This window comes from Lissotriton helveticus, chromosome 1_1 (genome assembly GCF_964261635.1).
Source record: "Lissotriton helveticus chromosome 1_1, aLisHel1.1, whole genome shotgun sequence".
Taxonomy (NCBI): Eukaryota; Metazoa; Chordata; class Amphibia; order Caudata; family Salamandridae; genus Lissotriton; species Lissotriton helveticus.
Genome location: NC_136057.1, coordinates 1,225,988,420 through 1,226,015,701, shown reverse-complemented (window position 1 = coordinate 1,226,015,701; position 27,282 = coordinate 1,225,988,420).

Below are 27,282 nucleotides of genomic sequence, written 5' to 3'. Positions count from 1 at the left end.
AGTGTAGTGCCAGGGTGATTGCATGACTTTCTGGGTAGTACATTCATGATTGGATGAGTGCATGTACAGTGCATGGATGATTGCATTACTGCATAGGTTGTGCCTGAGTAAATGGATGAGGTGCAATGGCAGTGCCTGGGTGAATTATTAAATGCAAGTGCAGTGCCTGGATGAAATGATAAGTGCAAGTGCAGTGCCTGGGTGAATGAATGATTGAAATTGCAGTGCCTGGGTGAATGAATACACGCAAGTCCAGTGCCTGGGTGATTGCAGGACTGCATGGGTAACACCTGACTGACTGTATGAGTACAAGTACAGTGTCTGGATGATTGCATTAGTGCAAGTACAGTGCCTGGATGAATTTATACGTGCAAGTGCAGTGCCTGGGTAAATGAATGATTGCGAGTGCAGTTCCTGGGTAAATGAATGAGTACAAGTGCAGTGCATGGGTGACTCCGTGACATGCATGGGTAGAGCCTGAGTGATTGCATGAGTGCAAATGTACTGTATGGAAGATTGCATGAGTGCAAGTGCAGTGCCTAGATAATAAGTGGATGAGTGCAAGTGCAATGCCTGGGTGAATGGATAAGTGCAAGTGTAGTGTCTGGGTGAATGCATGAGTGCAACTATAGTGCCTGGGTTATTGGATGAGTGCAAGAGTAGTGTCTGGTAATTTTGATGAGTGCATGGGTTGTGCCAGGATGATTGGATGATTGCCTCAGTATTGCCTGGGTGACATAATGAGTGCAAATGTGGTGCCTGGGTGAATAGATGACTACAACTGTAGTGACTGGGTGAATGGTTAAGTGCATGGGTAGTGTCTGTGTGATTGTATGAGTACAAGTGCAGTGCCTGGATGATTGAATGACTGCATGAGTAGTGCCTGAGTGAATGGATGAGTGCAAGTGCAGTACCTGGGGGAACAGATAAGTGCAATTATAGTGCCTGGCTGAATGGATGAGTGAGAGTGTAGTACCTGAGGGAATGGATGAGTGCAAGAGCAGTGCATGGATGAATGAATGAGTGCAAGTATAGTGCTTGGCTGATTGCATGACTGCATGGGTGCTGACTTAGTGAACTGATGACTCAGTTGGTACTGCCTGGGTAATTGGATGACTACAAATATAGTGCCTGGGTTAATGGATTAGTGCAAGTTCAGTGCCTGGATGAATTCAAGAGTGTGTGCAGTGCCTAGGTGATTCCATACCTGCATTAGTAGAGCCTGAGTGAAGGCATGACTTCATGAGTACCGACAAGGTGATTTGATGAGTGCCTGAGTGATCGGATGACATGCTAGTTAGTGGCTGGGTGATTGAATGAGTGTAACTGTAGTGCCTGGGAGATGGAAAGAGTATATGAGTAGTGACTCGATGAATCTTTCACTAGATTAGTGATTTGACACAAGTAATATATCCTGTTCTCCAACCACTGTAAAAAAATATAAACAGTGAAAAATTTATTGAATTACATTTTTACCATTAGGCAACCAAAACAACACACAATGACATGATATTTTTTCTCCAAACTTTAATTCAACATAGCAAAATCTTTCACTGTTTTTTACAGTTTCAGCTTTCATACCTATTCACTTTCAACAGTGCTCTGTATGAAGCATCATTATCTAACAGTGGGGAAAAACAAAGAATTGATTGAAAAAAAAATACATGTGCACAATACATCATTACAAGTTTGTTAATAGGGGCTTGCTAAAAGCCTACTACTATAATGAAAGCAACTATTTGTTAAAACTGTTTCTGATATTTTTATATCTGGTAAAAATTGTCCAACAATTATGAATCAGTCTTTATTTTACAACAAAGGAATACACTACACTTTTTACAGATATGTAACTCTTTCTCTAATCCTGCAGTTTTTGACACAGCTTTTTCTAAACTATCCAATTTTGATTGCAGTTTTTCTGTTAGCAACACTGTAACTCCTTGATGTTCCATTTTATAATTTTCCCCAATTTCTATTATCTCTTCTTTTTCCCGTTCCAACAATTGTTCATCGAATTTACTAGACTCCTCAAGAGTTGGCATCAAACAAACAAAATACTTCTCTTCCTTAATAAAATTGTACATTACTTCTGCAGCTGCAACATTAGTTGGAAACAGATTTTTGATGAGACAGGTTTGTAATGCTCTCTTTACTTCCTTTGGGAGAACTGTAGTGTAGTTCCTATATTCCCAATAGGCTCTGCGCATTGGAATCACATAAACGATAGTTTAGACGTAGGACTGAGGTTGACTAGGTCTCTATTGAATATGTTAGACTTAATTATGAATGCCAGCTAGCTCAGAGGTCACTAGAAACTTTCTCGAGTAAACAAGGTGTTAACTTCCCTGAATAGACAAGAAGGGATTAGTTTCTGACAACCGCATAAACATGACAACTTTGCTCCCTCCAGAATAAGGAGTATATCTCCAGAGTCGCGGAAACAATAGATAACTATTTCAGTCAGTCAATCGTGCATGCTTAGTTTCACCAGAAGCGCAGAGAAATAGAGAGACAGACGTTTTCAAGAGAAGTGAGTTGCCACAATTGCAATACTTGTCATAAAGTAAAGTGCGTACAGTAAAAGGAGTATTATGAAATAATACTGTAAAAGCATGGTACGGTTTCTAAGCCATAACGTGTTTAAAATAGATAAAATATATACATATATAAAATCATTGACTAAACGTACTCAACTGTTGCTTCTAAGATACGCCTACCCCGGTGTACCTAACCTAAGCCTAGTAAGTGGGAAGGAGTAAGTGAGCTGCAGTTTAAGTTAAGATAGCTTTTGCCAAGAATCTGAATCAAGAATTCTCTAAGGATCTAATCAGCTCCGTACCTTGTTTATAGAATGAAGGAGGTCTTGTATCTCATTCTCAGCACTCGATCTCCCAGCAACCCGCGATGATGACTGGAAACACTGGAGCTGGATTTCTCGGCAGGAGAAAAGACAGCATCTCTCTCTCAGTGCGTCAATGGGAGGGTCGGCTTCCTTCGGCACTTGCCTCAGCAGGGCGTCTGGCAAGTTGATAGCTGATATGCTCCAAACCACCGTGTGTTTGCTAGGGCAGCTGTTGGTATATTTATACCTGGAAGGTGCCGAGTTTGACGTAAGGTTGGACATAAGACGTCACTAAGAACTTACAGTTCTTTCAGGACTCCAGGAGTTCTTGGACAAATCAAAACAGAAGCAGGGGGAATTCCCGGGCTGCTGGAGGCTTGGTTTGTTTAAAGAACACGTTGTGCTTTCTAGGAGTCTATGGGAGCAGCCTTGCCGTATTTGGACTGCATTGGCTAACACTAAATATGGATATGATTCTTATGCCTTTATAAGGATATGATTTGTTATAACCACACAAGGGCATAAATCGGGAATATTTAAATAGGGTCCTAGATACGTTCACAAAACCCACTCCACGTATAATGTCCATCATTACTAAATACTAAGCAATATTAAACATATAACTATGCATGTGTTTTCCAGCCCACCCCAAAATACATAAAATGCATTTGAAATGGTATGTACATGAAAAATGAGTATTGTACTGTACGTTTTCAACCATGGTATCATTCAGATAATGCATAAAGTACATTGAAATATTGGCTGAAAGAAGCATGAAATTTACATTTATGAAATGGCTCTTAATACAGAGGAGAAGGTCGAGACCATTTCATCACATATTTATACAAGACTGTACATGTGCTAGAGGCTGAATCAAAATATTGTCTCTAGAGTTTCAAAATAGAAATCTTGTTCTCTAAGAATAGTTCTACTTTAAGCAGAGTATCATGTGCCTAAAAATATGTAAATATTTTGGGAACGGGGAAAAATAGTTTCGCTTTCAGGAAAAAATAGTTCCACATTTTTGTAGAAGTTTTTGTTTTTCAAAATTGAAGGCCGAATTCTGAGTTCAGGGAACGCTGTGTGCTCAAAAGTTATTCTCGTTGTTAGGAGAGAACATTAACTCAGATAGGCTGGCAAAGAATTTGTCTACAACAGTACGTGAAAGTTGGACCAAGTCCGAAAAAGTAGAAATAGTGCATATATGAGAAGCATTGCCATCATCGGTGTCTAGATCAGCAATGGTCACAGAAGGTTGTACCTGTGTGCCACTTTCCTCTCGTACCTCACCGCCCCCTAATCGTAATGGTGAGGTCTCAACGAATACCGTCATCAGAATAGGTATCCGCTGGGGACAACACGTTGCATGAGCCAGTACCGAACCAAGCAAAATATCGAAATCCATAGGTACTGCTGGTGGTAGTGTGAGACAGACGTCCAACACGCATTCTTCTCCGCATAGCAGGCATCGTAGGACAGGTAGGATGCAATCTTGCCAGATTGGTCTGAATGAAAGAAACCATGTGGTATTCAGATCTCTTAGCCGAGCTAAGCCGAGTACTTTAGTTATTCTTTCTCGGTATCTCATCACTAGGATCGTTTTTTCCATGGTTACCTGAGTTTTGTTTGTGGCTGGATTTGCCATATCGGAGCAGAAGGAACAAAAATAAAATTCCTGCTACGAGTCCCAAGATGAGAGGCAGGCCGCCAAACACAGAGTGCACAAAATTCGGGAAGATGCTAAGGACTGCTTCAAAGGGTGCTAATAGTCCCGAAAAAATTGTCTTAAATACATGTGCGATGCCACTGGTATCAGACATGTTTAAAATTTGACCTAACATTTCTACAAAATGCACGGGGCAATTTGTCGATAATAATGCATGTATCTCTGCCGCTGTCCTTGCAACTTGCAGATCATACGTTTCTTTAGACGAGGTTAAAGGCATAGTTGTTTGTAAAAGAATAGACTTCATTCTGCTTAAAGTATCAATTTGAATAGAAGAGATATTCAGAGAAGGCCATATTGCTGCCTCTTTGTCTGGTTTGCTGTTTGGATACAATACTTGCATACAGCAAATGACCCTGGAAGTAACGCTCACGAGATAGGCCATTCCTGGCACCATGCCACAACAGCTGTGGTCACTTATTATAACGTAGCTGCCGTTGGAAAGTTGTCTGAAAAAAGGCTCTATCTGTGTAGCAGGGGTGCCGTGCAGGTGGCATGAAAGGTTATTTGATGAACCTTCGCAGGCTCCAGGTAAATTAATACATTGACACAGAAGTGTACCGCTTAGTGAATTTTTACCGTTGTTACCACTAAGAAATACCTCTTTTTTCCCTTCACTGTAACATCTATGTGTATAAGGTAAATTCCAGGTCGACTTAATGTAACCTTTACCCAACCTTTCCTACAGGCCTGCTGGTATATGCTTTTGGCAAGATTGAAACTGGAAAGTTGTTATCGGAATTGTAATTGTACCATGTATTATCCATTTAATGACTGGTCGCTCTGACATTGTTGATGGTAATTTTTCTAGTTTCTCAATGCTCAGCACCGTATAGTCTGCTCCTTTTTGTGCCAAAGAGATTTGTTTATCTGTAAGGTTAAAGATAGAAAATAATGACGTTATGTTGATTAGACGTCATGGCACGTAGCCTGAACGCAGATTTTGTAACGTCCTGCCTAACTGTACAATAGAACGTAATTGGGACTGGCCATGTTGTAACATTAGCATATCCTGTTCTATTATATCAATAGCAGATGATACAATGCTGTCCAGTGAATAAATTCTGGAGGACAGAGTTGTTAACCCATTGTCCTCTACAGACAGTGATTTTTCCAAATGAATACGATCAATTTCTCGTATTTTTTCAGCAGTTTCAATTTGCATTACTTTCCAAGCTTCGTTGTAAGCAGCGTATATACCGGCGTGTATGAAATGATTTTGACGCTGTTTGCGAGGTCCCAAAATGAAATCTCCCAAGTCAGCACCTTCTTTAAGTAAAGTCAAGTGTTGCTTAATTTCAGGTAGTGTGGATTTCTGTAGCCATTCGAGGCATAGTTTTCCTACACTGTATGTTGTTATTATCCCTGGATGTTGTCTCTGGGAATATCTTGTGTCTGGCCTGTTTTGTTTGAACCCCTGTCTTTTATTCAGGAATCTATCTTGATAGTTATTAGTGTCTGTGGGCCAGATGAACCATTTTTTCCAATCAGGATTTGTTCTGTTTTGGTGTAAAATATGGGATACGTCTATCTCCACATCTGTAGTGCTATTACTATCAGGTATGGGGTTTGGAATAGACGGTTTGTTTAAGTCTTTTATCTTGGCTAGGCCAAGACAGGTTGTTTGTTGAATGGTGTCATTCAGGATCATTATTTGTTCTGGGATCATGCAGGCTTTAAATAATGATTCTAGACCTTTTACCTGCCAATCCTTTGTACCCCAAATGGTTTTTGTTTCAATGTTATTTTTCCAGAATTCCAAACCAAATGTAGACATTTTTTCATAAAATTTTGTGGAATATATCAATTTAGTGTTTGTCAACATGTTTTTCATTCCTGTCTTATGCAACATTTTAAAATAAAACGTTTCTGGATCTGTGATGTTAAACCCTGAGAAGTATGGGAATTTCTCATAAAATGTTTTCGAGCTGCATTTTGGTGGTGTGGGACAATGTTCCCGTTGATTTTAATTAAAAACATTTCTAGGATTAGCAGATTTATGCAAATAGTGATGCCCATGATGATTAAAGCAATACATTTCTTCATAGTTTGATGAGCCTTCTAAATAATCATGTTCTGTAAATTTTGCTGACATTTCTAAATCTGACATCATATTATTAATATTTTCAAAGTCCCAATCATCAGAGAAAGTACTAGGTGATACAAAGTCACTTAATGAAACCTTGAACTGATGTGGATATTTCAAGAGTTCAACCGGGCCATAGATTTCTTAATCAGTTGTGTCCCATGCTACACCACCTGGTATAGGAATGGCTGTGATGTTTACTTATGATAGTTCTCTTTTTTCGATGTGAGAAGATTTGTGAGGTTTTAGGACCAAGTTGATGTTCTGACTTGCTGTGTCCATTGTACTATATTTTCCATCAATGAATTTTCCCAAGCTTAAAACCAAAATGAGCCAGAGTAGGAGGAAAAGTACACCTAACACAATCCATAATTCAATCCATGGTGAAATCAGATATATTGCTTTGAGTTGATGAAAGAGTTCAGTCATTTTTTCTTTGAAAGTTTTAGTTGCTGGCGTGTTTTCATGTTTACTTGGATCATCAGAAAAGTCATCGAAATTGATGAAGTAGCCAGATGCAGTTCTGTCAATTGTTGGAATAGCTTCCGGATTTTCAGTAATCTTTGCATTTGTGTAGTCAGAGGCTACATCATTGTAGATTGGTGTTTCTTGATGAACTGTTGCAATTTGGGTTTCAAGAGGCACAAGTTCCATGGCTTTGTTGCATAGTCCTTTTTTATTCACTGCAGGTTTATCAAATGTGATTAGACTCTCAGTTTGAACCTCTTGAATTGTAGCAAGATTTGGTCTTCTGCTACTTCTTGGGAGTCCACTGGGCCTACTACTTATTATTGGCCACATGATTGTGGTTTTACCAGGTCGATTGATACAACTCTGTTCTCCTTTTTACCAGCAAGGGGCGGTAGTACTACTGATCTTGTTCTGCTGAAAGCTAAGACAGGTGCTGCTTTTCTGTAAGAAGGCCCAAATTCCTTCTTCACCGCGATCTTTTCTCTGACCAGATCCCCAATCTTTGGAATCCAGACAGGTCTTGCTGGGACAGGTGGTTTTTCTTCAGTGGCCGTTGGCTTTAGCTTTATGTTACTTAGACTTCTTCTTGTTTCATTTAAGTCCTGTAAAACAGCCAAAGGATCTTTGATATCAAAGGTTTTTTGTTCCACCACTGAAGTCTGACAATCGAGGTCACTGATGATCATTCTGGTACCAAACAAAAGTTCATATGGAGTGATTCCCCCCAGAGAATTTCTTGGCAGATTATTAAGACTACGTTGGACACTTGTTAGATGTTTGACCCGCCCGTCACCCGAACCTAATACCCTTGCTGTTATAGATTGCTTTATGTCACAGTTTTTTCTCTCCACTACCACATTTCCCTCGGGGTGGAATGGTATAGAGTACCGCAATGCAATTCCCAAGCTGGCAATGGCTTCCTTGTAAGCTCGAGGGCTAAACGCAGGACCCTGGTCAGAATGTAGCACGCCAATTGCGTATGTGCCGATAAAGACTCGCAAATCTTTTATAACAGTTCTGGCGTCAGCCGAGCGCTGGGGCCACATCTAAATGAATCTTGTCTTAATAATTATGGGATCGCATTTTTCCGTCTGGATGTCTGCGTATAGATAGCCTAATGCTTTCTAATAGAGGTGTCTGGGCTGGTGTCTGGTCCGGTTCACTACTGCAATCTCTGTTGCAGTCTTGACAATTTATTGCAAAGTTATAAATTTGCACGCTCATCCCCGGCCACCAGTATTGTGATTGCAATTCTGTTAGAGATTTCAAGATCTCTTGGTGCCTCAGACCCATTCCCATGTGTGCTTCTTGAATCAAGTAAGCCCTCCGGTTCGTGTTTGGCATTACTCTGTCCCCCACTCCAGGGATTCGAGCAAACGGAACGGAGTTTGCATCAATTATGTATGTATTTCCGAGTGGATAATTCAGAGTTAACGCCGCATAGTTGCCTTCCATTGAGGCTTTTACTGCTAGTAGCGTTTCACCGTCTATTTGTTTTTTAGAATGCTTTTTTGTATCTACGATGCCGGTTGAACCGCTGCCGTTCTGGCTCTGTTAGCCAATGAATTCCCTGCAACATGAACGCCATCACGTCAAAGACTCTGCGTATGTATTACGTGAGTCTTTCGTAGTTCTTTTTGTAAAAGAACTACTTGTTCCCAAAGTTTTTTATGCTTTAATGTGGCACCTGTCTCATCTTGGTAACCGTTCTTAATCCAGGTCTGCATGTAATTATTGTAAGACTGGACGCAGTAATGCGAATCGCACACTATTAGTGTGGGGAATTCGCGATCGGCATTTTCAAGCGCCATCTTTAAAGATCTTATTTCAGCTCATTGAGCTGTACAGTTTCTGGTTGATTCAGTTTTAGTGACCATTGGTCTGAATTTACCTAAGCGCCAGCGACCTTTAACAATCGCGCATGCTGCATTGTAAACTTGTTCTTCCACAACGTAGTGTTGTGCAAATCTGTCTGTGTATATTACACAGGTGTACTGTTCGGGAGGCAGAAGTTAGATTGACGGAGGACATTCATGTTCGTTTTCCTTTTTGGATCAAATGTGTGTTTCACATCTGTTGCAGCAACAGAATTTTCCCATTGTATCCATTTTGGATCTAATGCCATAGCATTTGGAATGCTCGGTCTTGTTACTGCCTCAAGGGCTGATACTGCTGTTAAAACAGATATGCTCTTCCCTTGCGCTGGGGCTCTTTCTTTTGCTACAGCAGTTTGAACCGCTGTTAGAATTTTTTCAGTAGAATTGAATTTCATTTCAGCTTGTGTGTACAAGTGTGATTTATAAGCTATTGGTACCGTTTCTCCCTCATTAGAGGTTAGGTACGTAAATCCGCATCTTCCTGGGATGACTTGGATAACAAGGTTGCGTTTGTTTGCGCGTGTTTGCAGTTTTGTTTTAGTTAACATGTCTGTTTGTATTGATCTTAATATTTTTGTGTGTTTCTGAGTCCAATTAATTGGTTTAAAATCAGGTTTTATTAATTCGTAGAGAGGTTTAACCCTCTCTGCATAGTTTAGAATGTAAGTTCTTCTGAAATTCAGAAAACCTAGAAGTGATTGTAAGCTTTTCAGCGTCTTTGGAGCTTGGAGTACTGCACATTTCTCTAGGAAGTTGTCTGCTAGGCTTTTGCCTTCACTTGATAACTCATATCCCAAAAATAGGACTGTTAGGTGGGCAATTCGTGAAGTTGAATTTATACCCTTCCGATGCGAACCCAAGTATAATGGTGTTCACTCTTTTCAAGTGTGTCTCCAGGTCATCGTCTGTAAGATAGAAGTCATTGACATAAGATAATGCCTCATCATCATACATTTGTAGTAACTCTGTTACCCTGGCTGAAAATAATTCTGGGCTATTCTTGAATCCCTGTGGGAGACGACAAATTTGCTCTTGGCCCCCATACAGGAGAAAGCGGTCAAATACCTGCTTTCTGGTGCAATGTTTTGACAGAAGAAACCATTTGAAATATCTAATTTCGTTTTATATTTTTTGCGCACGATGTTATTCATTAGTGCTGCACTGTGTGAGTTTTGTACTGCAAATGTTTTGCAACAAGAGTTTAGGTGTCTGTAGTCCAAAACTAGACGATATGAATCGTCTGGTTCGGAGACAGGAAACAAAGGATTGTTCATTTGTGAGGTGCATGTTTCAATTACCCCCTGATATTCAAGTTGATCTAAGATCTCCCTGACTTGTGTTTTAGCTTCTTGCTTAACAGGATACTGCCTCTGTGCAGTAGGTTGTAATTTATTAACAGAAGTTTATGGTGATGAGAATCCTCATCCCATCCTACATGATTTTTATATAATGCAGGTGCTTGGGCCACTGCCCATTTTCCAGCATATGTGTATTTTTTATGAATTGGAATGTGATTTGAGAAGGCAGGCATAATCATTTCTTCGCCATGGAGGCACTCTCTGACAAACTCTGGTGGCCAGTCTTTCTCTGCTAGCAGGATATCCTCTGTGCAGTAGGTTGTAATTTATTAACAGAAGTTTATGGTGATGAGAATCCTCATCCCATCCTACATGATTTTTATATAATGCAGGTGCTTGCGCCACTGCCCATTTTCTAGCATATGTGTATTTTTTATGAATTGGAATGTGATTTGAGAAGGCAGGCATAATCATTTCTTCGCCATGTGGGCACTCTCTGACAAACTCTGGTGGCCAGTCTTTCTCTGCTAGCAGGATATCATAGCCTTTAGATAGATTCTCCCAAAGGAGACCTCTTATTTTCCTAGTTTTGTCCCCTTCTATACTATATTATGGGGTACACTAACTCTGGTGTCCGCAGTTTCCACCTGAATGTATTCATTCATGTCCACTGTCTCCAGAAGATTCATCAGGATCTTGCGAGCTGTGGTCACTTCTGCTGCGCTGTCTAGCATTGTCTGGGCCCATTCTCCATTCTTCAGTTGTGTCCTCAGAATCCTCGGCATGTTTTATTTTAATACTGGCTACCTTCTTTTTTGGAAATTGTAATTTTTTACTTTGATGAGCAGGTTCCTTGTCTTTGGACTTGACGTGCTGTTCTTTGTGTTCTGACCGTCCTCTTCTTTCTGATTTCTGTGAGGAAGCCTGAAAAGATCGAGAGGGACGTGTATCAATATCTTGATATCTGTCAGGTTTTCTTAATTTATACCTATCTCTAAGGTTGTATCTTTTCTCAGATGGCTCCCGTTGTGGAGACCTGCCCCCCGTTCAGACGTGAGTTCCTTGCTCACTTTGCCACTGGATTCAAGCAAGCTGGGCTGAAGACGGCTGTAATGCCAGAAACCGGTCCTCGGAAGCTTGTTTCCGGTCCAGGGAAGGCATGGCTTGGCAGTTCGGGCTGGACTGTTCCCATGAGGCACAGGGTCAGACTGATTTGCATATAGCCATGCCTGAACTGGGGTGGCAGAGTGGGCTAAAGAACTGTGATGGATGAAACCCAGATCTTTTGACTGGGTCTGAGTGTTTGATTGGTTCAGATGCTCCGTCCATCACCAGCCCCTTTTGTACAGCTGAGCATGACTGGGCTGCACATTCATAAGAGCCGAACTCTCTGTGAGAAACCATTTTCAAACTAAAACTGTACAATTTCTATGTAAGACACTTTTCTGATGAAATCTCTTCCCACATCTACTTTTACTCGGTTTTCTCTGACTTTGTTGTATACGAGGTGATGTATCGAGCAACAGCCATTGTGTTCTCTGCAACAAACTGTAGATCCATACTCGCATTCCGCATCTTCAAAATCACAGGATTGTTGTCAATGATTTATCTTGAGGTTTCGGTTCTTCTGAGGTGTTATGTGTTTTATGGTCATTTCTGTGTGAGAGTGTGTCTGACGTCAGACAAAAAGCTATTAACTATTCCCTTTGAGATCACAGGTCATGGAAATCCAAAACAACATCTAGTATACAATTTTCCTTTAGATATATGTTTTCTTAGACAGTATTTTCCACACCAATGGTTTTGGAATCTTAGAACTTGTTGTCTTAATATTTTATCAACACTATCATTTGGGATTATGCAAGTGACATTCTGCTCTCTGAAAGACAACACAGACTCCTCAGTGTCTGTTCCAAACTTTGGAGGATCTTTTACCCATAGCAGCATGTGAATATGTGGAGCAATCTGGCTTGGTATTCTTTGCTGCAAAAGAAATTAGTCACTTCACCAGGAGGTGGTTTGCTCTTGTTGCAAAGAAAAGCCATCCTGGCTTGAAATACGTGCTTAAAATATCTGCAAACATTTGCAGCGAACAATGAACAGAGTTTTCCTGGCATCTTTAGATCAATGTCTCCTATATTTAAAATTACCTCTTGCAAGAATTGAAGCAGATCGTCCCAGGCATACACAGCACAACTGAGTGTTAGAAACCATTTAGGTACTCCTAAATGTCTCAGCATGCATTTTAGTTCACCGTGACGATGATACCAATATTCATTGTACACATGTTGACATGCCATGAGATTAATCAAGTTGTATTCCAGTTGCTCATCTTTTCCACACATTTTCTTAATACATTTTCTTGCAGATAGATTTTGCAGATTTACACCTGTTTCAAAAATGTGGGTTACAGCATAAGACAATGAAGACAACTCACTTTCAAATAGTAGATAAAACATATTAGGGATACATTAAGGAAATCTAGGATCCTCTGAATAAAGTCTAGTAGATCTGTTGTTGGCCACACTTATTTGTACAGACCGATAATCATACGACCACCTACTCCTGTAGGAAAGAGATGAGGGAAACAGCGAGTCTCCTAACTTTTTCACATACACTTAAGGGTGATCCTTTTGCTTCTTTAAGTTGATATAGATGAATAGCATCACCAACAATCTCATTTGAATGCAAGGGATGGATGCTGTAATGTTCACACATTTCTTCTACTCCGATTCAATCCACTTTGTCTATTTGACCTGTTGATGCTGATGTGTTGTCCTCCAGCTGTGTGATATATTGAATCATAATATATGTTATTTTGTCCCAGATATAAAGTTGCATTTATAACTTTGCTAACATCCATTAAATCTTGCTATATATTTTTATTCTTGGTATGAGCACTGTTAGACCTGGGGGTCTCTAGTTGGCAATGGTATTCACCTTTGTCCAAATAGGGACCCTTACTTCTAAGTCAGGATAAGGGGATTACACTCCTTAATATCCCCTGCTCACCCCTTTGGTAGCTTGGCATGAGCAGACAGGCTTATCTCAGAGGCATTGTGTTAAGCATTTGTGAATATACGCAGTAATACAGTGAAAGTACTACAGATGGACACAACACAGTTTTTATAAAAATAAGTATTCTTTATATAGACTTAAACATAAGACTACAAACGACAAAAATCCACAATACTACACGTAAGATTACTTAATAGATGATTAAAGTTCCTTAGTTCAAGTTGTTGGTAAATGCGACAAAGTTATCAACATAGTACCTGGATGCGTAACGCAAAGTAAAGAAAAGGCTCGCAAAAGGGGAGATGTGTTGGTTCCATGATCCGGGGGAGATGATGCGTCGTGCCTCAATGCTTGCGTAGAGTAGGGGATGAATCGTGATCCTTACCGGTGCGAAGGTGATGTGTAGATTCTCAGCCTGCGGGCCCGTTGCGGTGCGCAAGATGGCACCTTTATGCGCTGCGATGATCCGGTTGCGATACGAGAAGATGGCGCTCTTGATGCGGCGATGCGATGAAGATGCGATGACGCCCTGGCTGACTTGCGACAACTCTGGACTTTGGAGCTGCGACAGGCCCTGCGACACGCTTCCCCGGAGATGCGATGGCAACTCTCATGATGACGTCATGCTTCTTCGGTGATGAAACAGCAGGCAGCTTCGATGAACACATGCTTCCAGGGAGATGCGGCGAAGGCTCGCTTCTCCGGAGATGCGATGATTTCAGCTGCGGTGGCGTCATCCTTCTTCTAAATGCATCGCGCTTCCAGCTCCCAGTGGCACGCAAGTGTCTGGAGTCAGATTCCCCAGCAAGGAATTTCAGTGGGGAGCTGGAGGTGAAGACTTTTATCCCTGAGACTTCAGCAGGAGGCACAGTTCAAGCCCTTGGAGAATATTCTGTAGATAAAAGTCCTTACAAAGTTCCTTCTCCTTTCCCTTGGCATGAAGCAACCACTGCAGACCAACCCAGCAAACAGCACACTGCAGAGGGGCAGTACAACTCCTGCAGCTTCCTTGGTTCTTCTCCTTGGCAGAAAGGTTTCTTGTCCAGAAGTGATCTAATTTCTTGGGATCAGGGTCCCAATATTTGTACCCCAAAATCCTTTGTTCTCTGAAGGCAGAGAGGCCTCTGCCCAGTCAAAACCAGTTCCTGAGCACTTTGTTTACATGACTCTCTTCTTCCTTTTACTGTGCAGGGCAGAGACATCAACTGCCCCGCAGGAGGTGGAGTCAGCACAGGGAAGGAAAGATACAGCTCTGGAGCACTCTGTTGACATGATTCCTCCTCTCCTTTCACAGTGCAGGGCAGAGACATCAGACAAGCCACAGGAGGTGGAGCCAGCTTTGTAGAGGGAAGGCCCAGCCCTATTCAGGTCCCAGGTGCAACTCCTCCCTCCCATCTAGATGCAGATCTCTCTATTCACCACCGGGCTGCCCCAGCTTGTCTCCTGAAATCCCCCAGCCCGGTCACTCACAAACCCAAACAAGGAATACACAACCCAGCAGAGGCAGGGCCTGGATGGTTAGGCAAGAAAATACCTACTTTCTAAAAGTGGTATTTTAAAACACAGAATATTAAAACCAACTTTACTAAAAGATATATTTTATTATTCTGAGTTCAGGCATACTAAATTCGAATTTCTAAAATGTTCCCTGATTCAGTTAGGATTATAAGAATGTAATAATGTAACTGCCCATTCTGGCCTACGGAGAACACGTAGCCTTCAATAGTGAAAAACAAAAATGGCTGCAATTCACTACTAGAACATGCTACACACATCAGAGCATGTCCTACCTTATACTTACAATGCACCCTGCCCTTGGGCCTAACACAGTGGTGTCTAATACGAAGCAAAAGGAAGGTTTAGGGACTGGCAAGTGGGTGCCCTTGGCCAAGTCGACATGGCAGTGCTAGACTGCACACAGGCCTTGCAATGGCAGGCCGGAGACACACTTTAAAATCTGCTTCTGTGAGTAGCACAACCAGTGCTGCAAGCCGACTAGCAGCATTTGATTTACAAGCCCTGGGCACACATGGTGCACTGTACTAGGGGCTGACAGATAAATCAAATAACCCAATCATGGAATAACCAATTAGTACATACCTTTTAACATAGGGAGGACTTGCACTGCGGCACTTATAAGCAGTGGCACAGTGCCCAAAGCATAAATCCAGCAAAAAGATATCAAAACAGAGGAGGCAATCCGTCAAAATGGAAGGGAGACTCATGCCAATGATGCCAGGTCTAACAGGCACCGATTACTACAATTACAAATCCCTCTTCCAAATTTCTCTGTACCCCTATGGCTTCAATATTTTCCTTAAAATGCTAATGGCAAGTATACATCTCAACCTTTGAGACCTTCCTGGTGCTCATTTGGAGGTAATTTGCCTGTCTTTGGCTCCATGCAAACTATAGCTTGAAATGGATGTATAGACTGTATTAATATGAATTCATAAAAATTCACCTCTTTAAGTGCTCCTGGAACTGGTACTATTTCCACGTTGTTTTGTGCTGCTTTAGCAGGCATTTTGTTTTCCTCTAATTTATTATAGCAGTACTTACATATAAATAACAGCAAATTCTCACCACTTAATATTATTTTTCTATTCAGTTTTAATGTACAAATCAACATTACGAGTCTGAGTTTTGTAGTGAGTGCATCGACAACATATACAAACACAATTTGGTTGCTCTGAAGAAACTGTGTTAAACTTTGTAATCTCATTTAAAAAATGACCAACCCTAATGCATCAGTTCCGCACAACAACTCCTGTTGTTACCAAATCTTCATTTTCCTTACACTTATGTTGAATATGGCTCATTACATCGCAATGTATTACATTGCGTGCTTTACAACGCGTTGTTACAATGACCATGTTGTTAGTACACAATGCATTTACATCACAAGTCTTTACACAATGACATGCAACAGGGGGGTCACTGGATTAAGGAACAGTATTAATTAGTATTCCTACTACAGTTTGCACAACAGTAGGGAAGGTGTTGGAATTCATTTCCAAAACCTGAGTGCCCCGTAGTGCAAGTCATTGTAATGACTTGCGATGTAAATACATTGCGTTCTACCAACGCTGGCATTGTAACGACCGCGTTCTAATAGTAGCACGATGTAATGACAGCGTTGTAAATGCTGTTTCCCCTTCTATTTTAGTCCCAAAAAAAATCAAAATTCAGCATCATCACAAACATTTTCTACTTCTACTACACCACCATTCAAAATAGCTCTATACATTTCTCCTAAACATAGAGGAGGAGTTTTTACATAATAAAGCCTTCTAACGAAAGTTCTCATTATTGAATGGTGTACATATAGCATTCCACAATGATGAAAGCTGATTTGGCACACTTTTTTGACAGACAAGCTAGTGAGTGTCTATGTAAATTAGTATGCTTTCTTACTTTGCATGGATCTAATCCTTGTAAAGTGTGTATTTTCTGTTTTAAACTTCTTGAAGTAAACATTCGGAGGAAAGCTCTCAATAGATCAATGGATTGTTGGCGAATACTAGAAATACTTCTACAGTTCCATTTGTAAACAGAGGCTTGTGTACACCTTCCTTGCAACTCTTCAGCAACATCTTCCTCAATATTTCTACTCGTGAATATTGTGTTATTTAAGTGTGTAACAAACTGTTTTCATAACCCTAAAATACATTTCAGTTGCGCCTGTCTGCATGAGTGAATCTTTGTGTGCTTCTCTAACTACCTCACTAGGTTTTTCAGTGTCTGTCTGCTTTTCTACTTAGCTATCTCGGATTTAAGTCTGGTTGTAGGTTGGATGCAAAATTGGACACATAGGTTTCCATGAATGCATATAGCTCACTAAAACCTCAAAGTGCATTTTTAAAATTTTAAGCGGCTAGCTCCCTGCGCTATGGTCTAGCTACAGACTAGCTCAGTGTTCACCTAAATGTGGTACAAGAACAGTCATTGCCTTGTGTAGCACTTTAAAATGATAAGATAGCTCTACCAGTAAAATGACATGCCCAAGCTGAAATATACCAGGTGTAAGACACAATGAAAGGGCTATTACTTTGCATACTAAACTTGAAAGTGGCAGAAGGGGTGTTTCATATGTATGTAAAAGTATTACTAAATCCATGCCTCTCTTTAGGTTATATGTGATTGTCTGAATGTGTTTGTAAGGGTTATTTAACTGCCTTTCTTACCACCAAATACATGTCAGTTATGCATGTCTGTGTAGTGAATCCTTGCCTATTTCTCTAACTACCTCACTTGATGTTTATGTGTCTGCCGGCTTTTCTACTTAAGTATCTCAGATGTAAGTCTGCTTGTAGGCTGGATGTATAATTGGGCACATAAGTTTCTATGAGTGCTTATAGCTCACTGAAACATCAAAGTGCATCTTTTTCTTTTCAAGCAAATAGCTCCCTGCACTATGTCCTAGTGATAGCCTACCTCATTGTTCAGTTATATATGTTTAAAGAAAAGTGTATACCTTGTGTAGCAGTTTTAAGTGATAAAACACCTGTACCAATAAACCTCTGTGAACAGTTTTATAATTCATATAGAGTGATAGTGCATACATTTAACTTTCACATCGGAGTGTTGTATTGATCCTTTATAATGGAGCAAATTAGACTACAACTCCCAGAATTCAAATAAAAGCATTAGTCATAAGTAGCACATGATATATACACATATAAAACGTTGACATAATATACTACAAGATAACATATAGGTTTAACCATTAGTGTGCAGTTTTTTTCCTGCCACTTCCAGAATGCAGTAAAGCAATACAAGTGTAATAATGACCTCAATGGAAAAACATTCTAAACTAACTTGACAGACATCTAATCTGCACCTGAGACAAGCTATGTCTTACTTACCTATTATTAGATGTATGAAAAAACATTACAATTTGATTTATATATCATACTTTTTTAAAATATATTTATATATATTTCAAAATCTTCTCATTACAATATGACATAATTATATACCTTATTAACAATTGTTTTGAGTTACAAAACTTGTAATTAACATACCAGAAGATTGTGTTCATTGATAAAATCACTTTTTTTATTCTGATTAGGGAAAGTTAGCCTCACCTGTAGGTTAGGTTAGCCAGACCTGATGGTCTAGAAGAGACTTTCTTCATCTTGGATTTTTGTGAACAGTGATTTCTGGGACACAAAAATGCCACACTTCAGGGGAAGTGGTCATCACAGAAGGTGGGACCCTGCACCCATTGGTACCGGCTTTCTTGCCAGCCAGAAACCTAGGTTAATAATGGAGAGCTGCCCAACAACTCAGATCCCTGCCTGTAAGAAATAAGAAGAAGGAGGACTTCCCTGCTGAACCTCTGGTCTACACCAAGAGGATGACACTCTTAAGGACAGCACTTGCTTCATACTTTGGGCTTTACCAGAAGGAGGTTTTTGCCTTGCTGTAAATGTGGAGGAGTGGACTCCCTGAAAGCAACAGGTTAAAATATCTCCACCTGCACAGTGGTGGCTCCTCAAGGGTGTGCTGTGAGGCGGGGTGAGGGAGAGACAGGGTGGGGGGTAGTAAACTCTGGAATTGGGACGAAGAGAGTAGAGTAAATAAATAAATACATTTTAAAAATTACATTGCGCGCACTGCAACGCCATTTGTTTTATTTCTTTCCTCAACTCCATTCGGCCCAATTCTGGAGTTTATTAACCCCCACCTTGTCCCTCCCCCACCCCCCCACTGCCCGCAGCACTCCCTCGAGGAGCCGCCACTGCCCCAGCATCATATCCACCAAGAAGAATCCAGATTACCAGCTTCACCTGGACTTTGAAGGATTTGAACAGTTGCATTGTGGGTCTTGTAGTCCTAATGTCTCAAGGGGCATCTCAGACCTTCTGGAACCTTGTATTGATGTGGTGGATACTATAAGACCCTAAAAGGACCTTTGAGAAGAAGTACAAGAAGTTTGAGGACTATTTGGGGACCAGTCATTGAAAGTCAAGCCGGTGATGTAGACCTGCCTCTTTGAGATCCAGATTTGCCCTGATGAATCTCTGGTGCTTTTTTACCATTGATGAGACCCCTATGAGTTCACGAGGCTTCCCGCTGAATCAGGCTGCCATCGTTGACTGAGGAGCAGCCTTGCTCGATGAAAAGAAAAAGCTCAAAAAAGTGACTACGTCAGAAGGCAAAAACTTGACCGGGTACTACCGCTCATCGTATCTGGCCCGGGCTTCATCGCTGTTGGTCTGAAACTTTGAATTTGTCTCAGTCAATTGTGACGAGAAGTCCCAAGTTTTTGACATCTAGGCACTAGAAAGCGTTTAGGACCTTATTACAATGTCGGTCAGGGTTGCCTCCGACCGGCACCGTCTCAGTGTGTTAACCACCCAAACATAGGTCGGCGGTTCCGCACAGCGAATTAGGATGCAACCTTGGCAAATTGTTGGATTTATTATTTTAACTATTATTTTAACACTTAAATTATTATATTAGCTCACTCCTGTCAAAAGATAGACTTAATAAAAGTTACATAAAGCCTTTCCATGTAAGCTAATGCACTACAATGGGGAAAAACAAGATTGGTAGTATTTCCTTCATTAGGGCATATAAAACATCTTTTATAATTTTATAATATTACTGCATAATTTAACATGGCACCTTACCCATGGGGGACCTAGGGTAGACGTTACAGGAGAGTGGTATGTAAGAATAAGGTTGTTTAAGACTTAGGGAGTACCTTTAATTCTAAAGTCGAATTTGGACATAGTTTTGTTTTAAAAGCAACCTGCAGGGCAGGGCTGGCTTTTAAAAAGACAGCATACACCACAGCAGTGCACACTTGTGTGCATTAAATCTACTGGCCATCTAAATCTCCATGCCCTACCATATACTAGGAGCTTACAGACAGGATGTCATTCCAATTGTAATTATGCCTAATTAACATATACCTTTTAAACATAGCCCTGGGCCTGGTTAGCTGGGCAAAGGGCAAAATCAGAGTCAGTTACCACCAGTATCAGTCAATATATTGGGGTGAGCAGGGCAAAAAGGATGACTTTCTCACAATCTTGCTTTAAAGGTAGCTGGTTTAAACATGATAACAGTGTATGCTGTGTTGAATGGATTTCCCTGAGACCGCAAGTAATTCCTTTCTCACATATGCTCCTAAAGCCTAGGTGAGATAATGGGCAGCATATCCAATGCTTGGCCAGTAAAATAGTCTCCCTGATTTTTTCTGATTTTCACCCCAGCCCCTCTTGTGGTGGTTGTTAATGAAACACCGGCCACTTATCATTGGCCTGGCGAAACAAAAGACAATTGTTAAATAGCAACACCTACATAGAGCAGCAAATCTATTGAAGGTATTGAGTTTCACTGACAACAAGGTAACTTACTCTAGGGAGCATGAGTTAGAACTCCTAGAGAGGATACATTTCAATTTATCATGAAGGTGCTAGAAGGAATTTATTTTGGGCAGAGTTGGGAAGCAGGGAGAAGAAGTCTTAGACAAGGATCCCTTTCAATATTTTAGGATGTTAGGGAATATGCCATTGTGATATAGTTTCTACCTTGAATAACTGAAGTCTTACTTTCGAGATAGTCAAATGAAGAATGTTCAGGAATATTTACATGATTTAAATTCTAGACAAGCCAAGACTGCCTGATTGGTGAGTTGCTGTCTGCGGGGAAAATGATGGAGGTGTGCTCCATCGACTTTCCTTTCAGTTTCTGACTCTGAAGGCTCTTCTCAAGGACAGGAAAACTTGTCTCTCGAAGACCCACGAGTACAAAACGGTCCGCAACATTACCAGGACATCTTTGCAAAAAGAAACATGCAAGACCGGTTGGAACAGGACATTTGACAGCGGTCCTGACTGGATGTCGGAAAATGTGTTTTTACCTCCTGAAATCATTGCCTCGTGTCCAACGAGAAACCTTTGACAGTTTGGGAACAGTTTGTGCACCACACCGTAAAGAATCTTTGCTATCAAGCTTGACAGGTCGAACATTTGTTTTCTCTCTTACTTTCTAAACGTAGACATTTGGTGTAACTGAGTAAAACTATGGCCCAGTTATATTAAAGATGTGTGCCAAAGCAAAGTGTTGGAAACCACGCAGGCCTCACAAGGGTATTTAAGGGGATTATTTTCAACCCTCTTGTGCCGCAGGTATGTCACTTTTTCCCATCAGTGGCGAAAGGGGCTTGTAAATAAGCCCCTAAGTATCCAAGACAATACTTATTTTGCACTGGAAATGTGTCACTTTGCATAAAGGGGTTGTTACTGGGGTGTAACTTGAGCAGATCACCGCAAAAACCCATAGTTCTTGATACAAATCCTAAAACAGACAGACCGAGCATTCTTAGCATACAAAAAATATGTGTCCCTGAAGCAAAAGTTTAAAAAAGGAAAATGCATTAGTTTCTCCAAACAGCCCACACTATAGGGCAGATTTTGCAAGCACCTTGCAGCACTGTTACGCCGCCACGCAGCGGCGGCGTAAACAATGCACCACGTTGTGACACATTTACCACGTAGCACATCTAGGGTGATGCATCACATTGTACCTGCGTCAGGTGCAATGTATGCAGGGTGGGCGTTCCGACACAAGAAAGCCTTGTAAAAGTGACTCCGTGAAATCTACAAGATTTCACTGAGTCACTGTTACAATGTCACTTTGTAAAAACCTTACCCCTGTTTGAAGCAGGCTTAAGGAGTGATGCAGCATAATAGAAATAGGCAGTCCGAAGCATTGCTGGAGTTGCGTTGTGCTTGCGACACAACTCCATCATTGCGTTACCTTTACGCCAACAGGTGCGTCACACATCTGTTCATCCTTGCGCCACGGTGCGCCGCATTGAAATGCGACACTTCATTGGTAGCGCAAGGTTTTTTTTGCAGAGATGCGTCAGTTCTTGTAAATCTGCATGCAGGCCATTTTTAATAAGCATGGTTATGCGCTGTTTCCTCCCCTTTGAACAGTGAACTGCGTCAATTTTGGTTGCTGAGCTGCATTGAGCCTAAAATAGCAATTGTGGGGTTATCCCGGTTATGTTTGAGAGGTCAACCTCCTAGTAGGCATTTATGTTTTGGAAGCAGGGCCCATGTTTACATGCAAAACGTGTCAAAAATAAAATGTTGTTTCTAGTACCTTCTGATGCATCTTCACCACTTAATATTTCCGTCATGTGCTTTCCAAAGTGGTAACTTTTCGAGCTAGCACAGTGAACATATGTGCAACGGCACAGACTGAGTTATACTTTCATGATAATAGCTCCCAAGCAGGCATTCATTTATCTAAACTTTGCATTTAAACAGAGCCATTACGATATTTGTCTACTAAATTTAAGAATCAGAAACACGAGGAATTTATTTTTCAAAAATGGCAAATACTATACATTTGGAGCTAGGAGACAAAAGAGCTTAGTCGATACTTAAGACCTCTGTGTTTTCATTTGCAGTTGAAAGCACTCAATACTGGCGGAGCATATTCCCTTGCTGTCTGCTAAAAAAGAAAGCGGAGTTTCCATTATGTTTTTCCAGTGCTGAGGTCAAAAACACGATTAGCCACTGACTCCTCCTGCCTCTACTCTCTGTTGGCTTTCTTTTTGTTTCTAAAATGACATTGAATGACTATTTGTACTGGTGCAATCCAAATCTAGGACATTTCTAACTGCTGCGAAATTGTACAAGCAGTGCCCACATGTGAAGGGAGGCTTTTCAGAGAAAATGAGGTATTTAATAAAGAGCATCAGAGAAGTCATTTTGGTTCCCCATGGTCCAATGTGACTCAACTGGAAAAGAGACAAAAATAGCTTGTGCAAACCATGGACCAATTCTTTTTGACAAAAGAGCTGTTGCCAAGTGGAGATTAAATAATGGAAATATTAATTATGTGATATAGTCAATTAGTCCTACTTAGTTCAACTAATGGGGAGGTGGGGGCAACAAAGACCTTTTCAGTTCGACAGGAAAAGTGATATTCTTCCACTGAATATGAGAACACATTTTGTTCATTGGTACTGAGTATTTTTGATTAGTTTCTGCATTGTACTTGAAAAAATAATTTAAATTTATCAAAGTGCACATTTAAATATTTTGTGTTTTGGAAGTAAGAGTGGCTTAATTCCATACTCTTAGTAAATATGAATTTTATGCACTAAGGTTCCTAATCAAAATAAGTCATTTATCTTCATTATGAGCTCCTATGAATGTCAATGGGGCCAGTAACAGCTGTTACCGACCCCTGGTCTCTTAACCTTCAATCTGAGATTTTGGTGCAGGAGAAAACTCTGGGTGAAAATCTAGCCAAAATGAGAAACTACCTTTGGAAATTGACCCATTATATATTCCCTCTGTAATTCCTCATCATACATATATTACCTACTGGCGGTCGCCAGTTGGTAGTTATTGTTAGGACCAAGTTTCCATAGGAAGAGCATTTTTTGTTTTGCTTATAACTTTGGTGTTGTTTGATGAATCTTCATGAAATCTGCCAAACTTATTCTTTGTTCATATCAGTTCTTATGTTCAAAGTTTGGGGGTGATTCGTCAAGGGGGCAGAGGAAAAAGGGGGGTCCCAAAACGGGTTTTCTCCATGCAATTTCCGTAGGAAACTTTAGAGAAGGCTACTGGTCAAACGGGTGAACTGAATTACCCCTAGTTAGCCACGGACTAGAAAGCATACTTTTGTTTATTTGGTGTAAATCCATTCGGTAGTTTTTACAAAATATCGAAATTTACAGATATCAATATTTGGGAATTCTGCCATCTGATTGGCTGAGGTGTTACGAGCATGAGCTTGCTGCTTATTGGTTGCGAGCGGTTGCAACTAGGATGTGTTTGCCGCCATTTTGTGATTCCGTTGAAGTGAGTGAGGGGAAAAAAGGATGAAAAAAGTAGGAAAAAGGAGGCGAGGAGCACTGTAACTTCTGTGTGGTGTTTAGGGTGGGCTATGCAGGGGGTGCAAAGCAAACTACTCATACCTACCGGTGTGAAAGTGCTGGGATATGGAAATTAAGTGAGGTATTGCCTAGAGTCTGATGCTGCTTAGGTGGGCTGCTGCAGGACTCGGGGATTAAAGCGTGAGCCCAAACTGTGTGCCTTATGGTATTAAGTCATGTGCCCTGGCCGCTGCAGCACACCTGTGGAAGTAGTGTCAGCATGTGTTTATACCTATTAGGATGAACTACTGACCCCTACTGGTCTGAAAGTCCTGGAGTACGGAAAATATGTGGGGTATTGTCTAGAGTCTCCTGGTGCTTAGCTGAGATGCTGCCGGACTCGGGATGAAAGCGTGAGTCCAAACTGTATGTCATATGCTGTGAAGTCATGTGCTCTGGCCACTGTGCCACATCTGTCCAAGTAGTGTAAGCAATGTTTTATACGTCGTAGGAGGAAGTTTTGTTTGGAACACGGTAACTTGTATATGGTGCTTAGGTGGTGTTATACAGGAAGTGCGAAGGTAAATCTCCACGGTATTTGTAAAATGCAAACTACTCACCCCTATGGGTCTTAAGGCCCTAGAGGCCAGCGTGGAAATTATGTGAGCTATTAAGTGAGCTATTGCCCAGAGTCACATGGCGCTGAGCTGATCTGCTGCCGGAGCAGGGGATTAAACCTTGAGCAGCACACCTGTCCAAGTAGTGTCAGCATGTGTGCATACATACTAGGAGGAACTTTTGTTTTAAACAGTGTGACGTCTGTAGGGTTATTGGGGGGTGCTACAGAGAAGTTCAATTCTGCCGTTTCTGCAGGCGCTGGGGACCGGCGTGGAAATTAAGTGAGCTATTGCCCAGAGTCACAGGGTGCTATCCTGAGCTGTTGCTGGAGCCGGTGATCAAAGCGAGAGTTCTGTGCTCCACAGTCAGATGATCTGGCCGCTGAGCCACAGCTGTGTGGAGAATACATGTTGGTGAGGGTTCGGGAGTTGCCGTTACCTGGCCCTAAAATACCGGGCCTAAGTTGTCAGGTATAGGGTGGCTCTAAAAAGAGCCCTTGTGTTTATTAGCTGGAGCTAAATGTAGGTGCGGATGGATGCACAAATTCAGGTTATCCAAGAAAAACACTGATTCCTTAATCTGTGAAGTGTACTCCATCTCTTCTGTAGATATCAGGCATATCAAAACGTATATTGTTGTAGATCGACCCCATTCTATGGTCTCTGAGGTATGCAGCCACAGCTTTGTTGACATTCTTCCTAGATTTTTCATTCTGAAGACAAAATTGTTTTGACCATTTCCACTTCTGTCTTTGGCATATATTGGAATATACAAAGACAGTTTGGGGGAAAAGTAAAATCAATTGTCCAAAGGTGTCCTTCATAAGCATTTCCAAACCTACCCCAGTCAATGTGCCTAGGTCATTTCCACCACAATACACTATCATGAGGTCAGGGTGTGGAAGATGCAAAGAGGTTTTAACCAAAGGTAGCACTTAGTGCCACTTCAAACCTCTCTGTGCAAACCATTTAATGTCCACATTTTGTAAACCTAGGTTTAAGTCAATACGTCTTTGTTCTGCATACCTCTTGCACCAGAAAACATAGCTATGTCCTACGATTCTTACTAGCATTTTGAAGATATGGTTTGAAGGTATGGAAAGATGTCTGTAGCTCATGCAGTTCCTTCATAGAATAAGAGTTATGTTTAAAGATGGGGAACTACTTTTTGTTTGCCATACAAAACGATACCTGATTAGGAGATGAAAAGCATTGTTTTTTAAAAGTAGGGTGCACATTAGTTTTGTGGAAAAGCATCTTTATGATTGGTTAAGAAAAAGCAGTTTCAACGTGGAGTACATATCATAGGATAAAATGTGCTCAACTCAACCACACCTGCTACTTGCATTTGAAGGTACTGTTGAAACTTAAAACAATCGTGAACTTTTAACCTGCACGTGCAGTTAAATGTTCGAGAAAATGTTGCAAAAAAATCATTAGGTTTAAAAAAATTGATGAACTTTTAACCTGCAGGTGTTGAAGAATGTTCTAGAAAGTGTGTTTATATAATACGTTACACTTCTGACTTCTATGTGTCCTTCAATATTAAAAAATAAGTGTTTATATGGAAAATGTTAAAAAAACAATAATTTTGTAATCTAAAAGAATCATGGAACTATTCTAATTTGTTTTTTACATGTATTTATGTGTAGAGGAACACAATTACAGACACAACAGCACCAGGAAGAGTAACAAGCCGGGAGTGGGGAGACGGGGGAGCACAACTACAGACAAACCATGGCCAAAATGAAACACACCAACAAGGAGCACAAGTCACAGAACCCGCCAACATCACACAATTGAACAAGCAAGTGTAAACCATGCTGCCTGAAAGGGAGAAGGGTGAAGAAAACCTCACATGAAGGGAAATCTCACACACAATGCAGCACACACACATAGTACATCAACATCCAACAGAATGTTGTCCAAACACAAACGTTCGCACAATCGAACACAGGACCTTTCATCCCTACAGTAACTTCTCTAGCTGCATTCATACAGGATGTGTACTAAGGCCGGTCGTGGGTTTTGTAGGATGTCTGCGGCCCTGGTCATCATGGATGAGATGCCCAGCACGTGGCACATGGGCGAGTTTACTGTGTGTTACGTTGCCAAACAGCTGCTCCTACCTCCCACAAGCCCCCACACTTTTGTACGTTGCACTGTTGTATCCCATGCACTCATACGGCACACCATTGTAATGCCTATTCGCGCATTTCCTGCGGCAGTCCAACTACACCATGACAGTGCCGTTTGGAGGTGGTGCATGCCACATTACAACATCGACTGCTGCGGCCCTTGTGGCAGGCCACACCAGAATACATAGACACACTTACCACACTTCCTGCACACAGACATGTCCGAGACACCCCGTTCCCCTTGCCGGATAGTCACAGCTCTGCGCTGACCTGTGTACGTAGGAACAGCACACGCACCTTGTGCATGCAAGAGGATGCGTGCGTAGCTACATGTCCAGGGTCACTGCC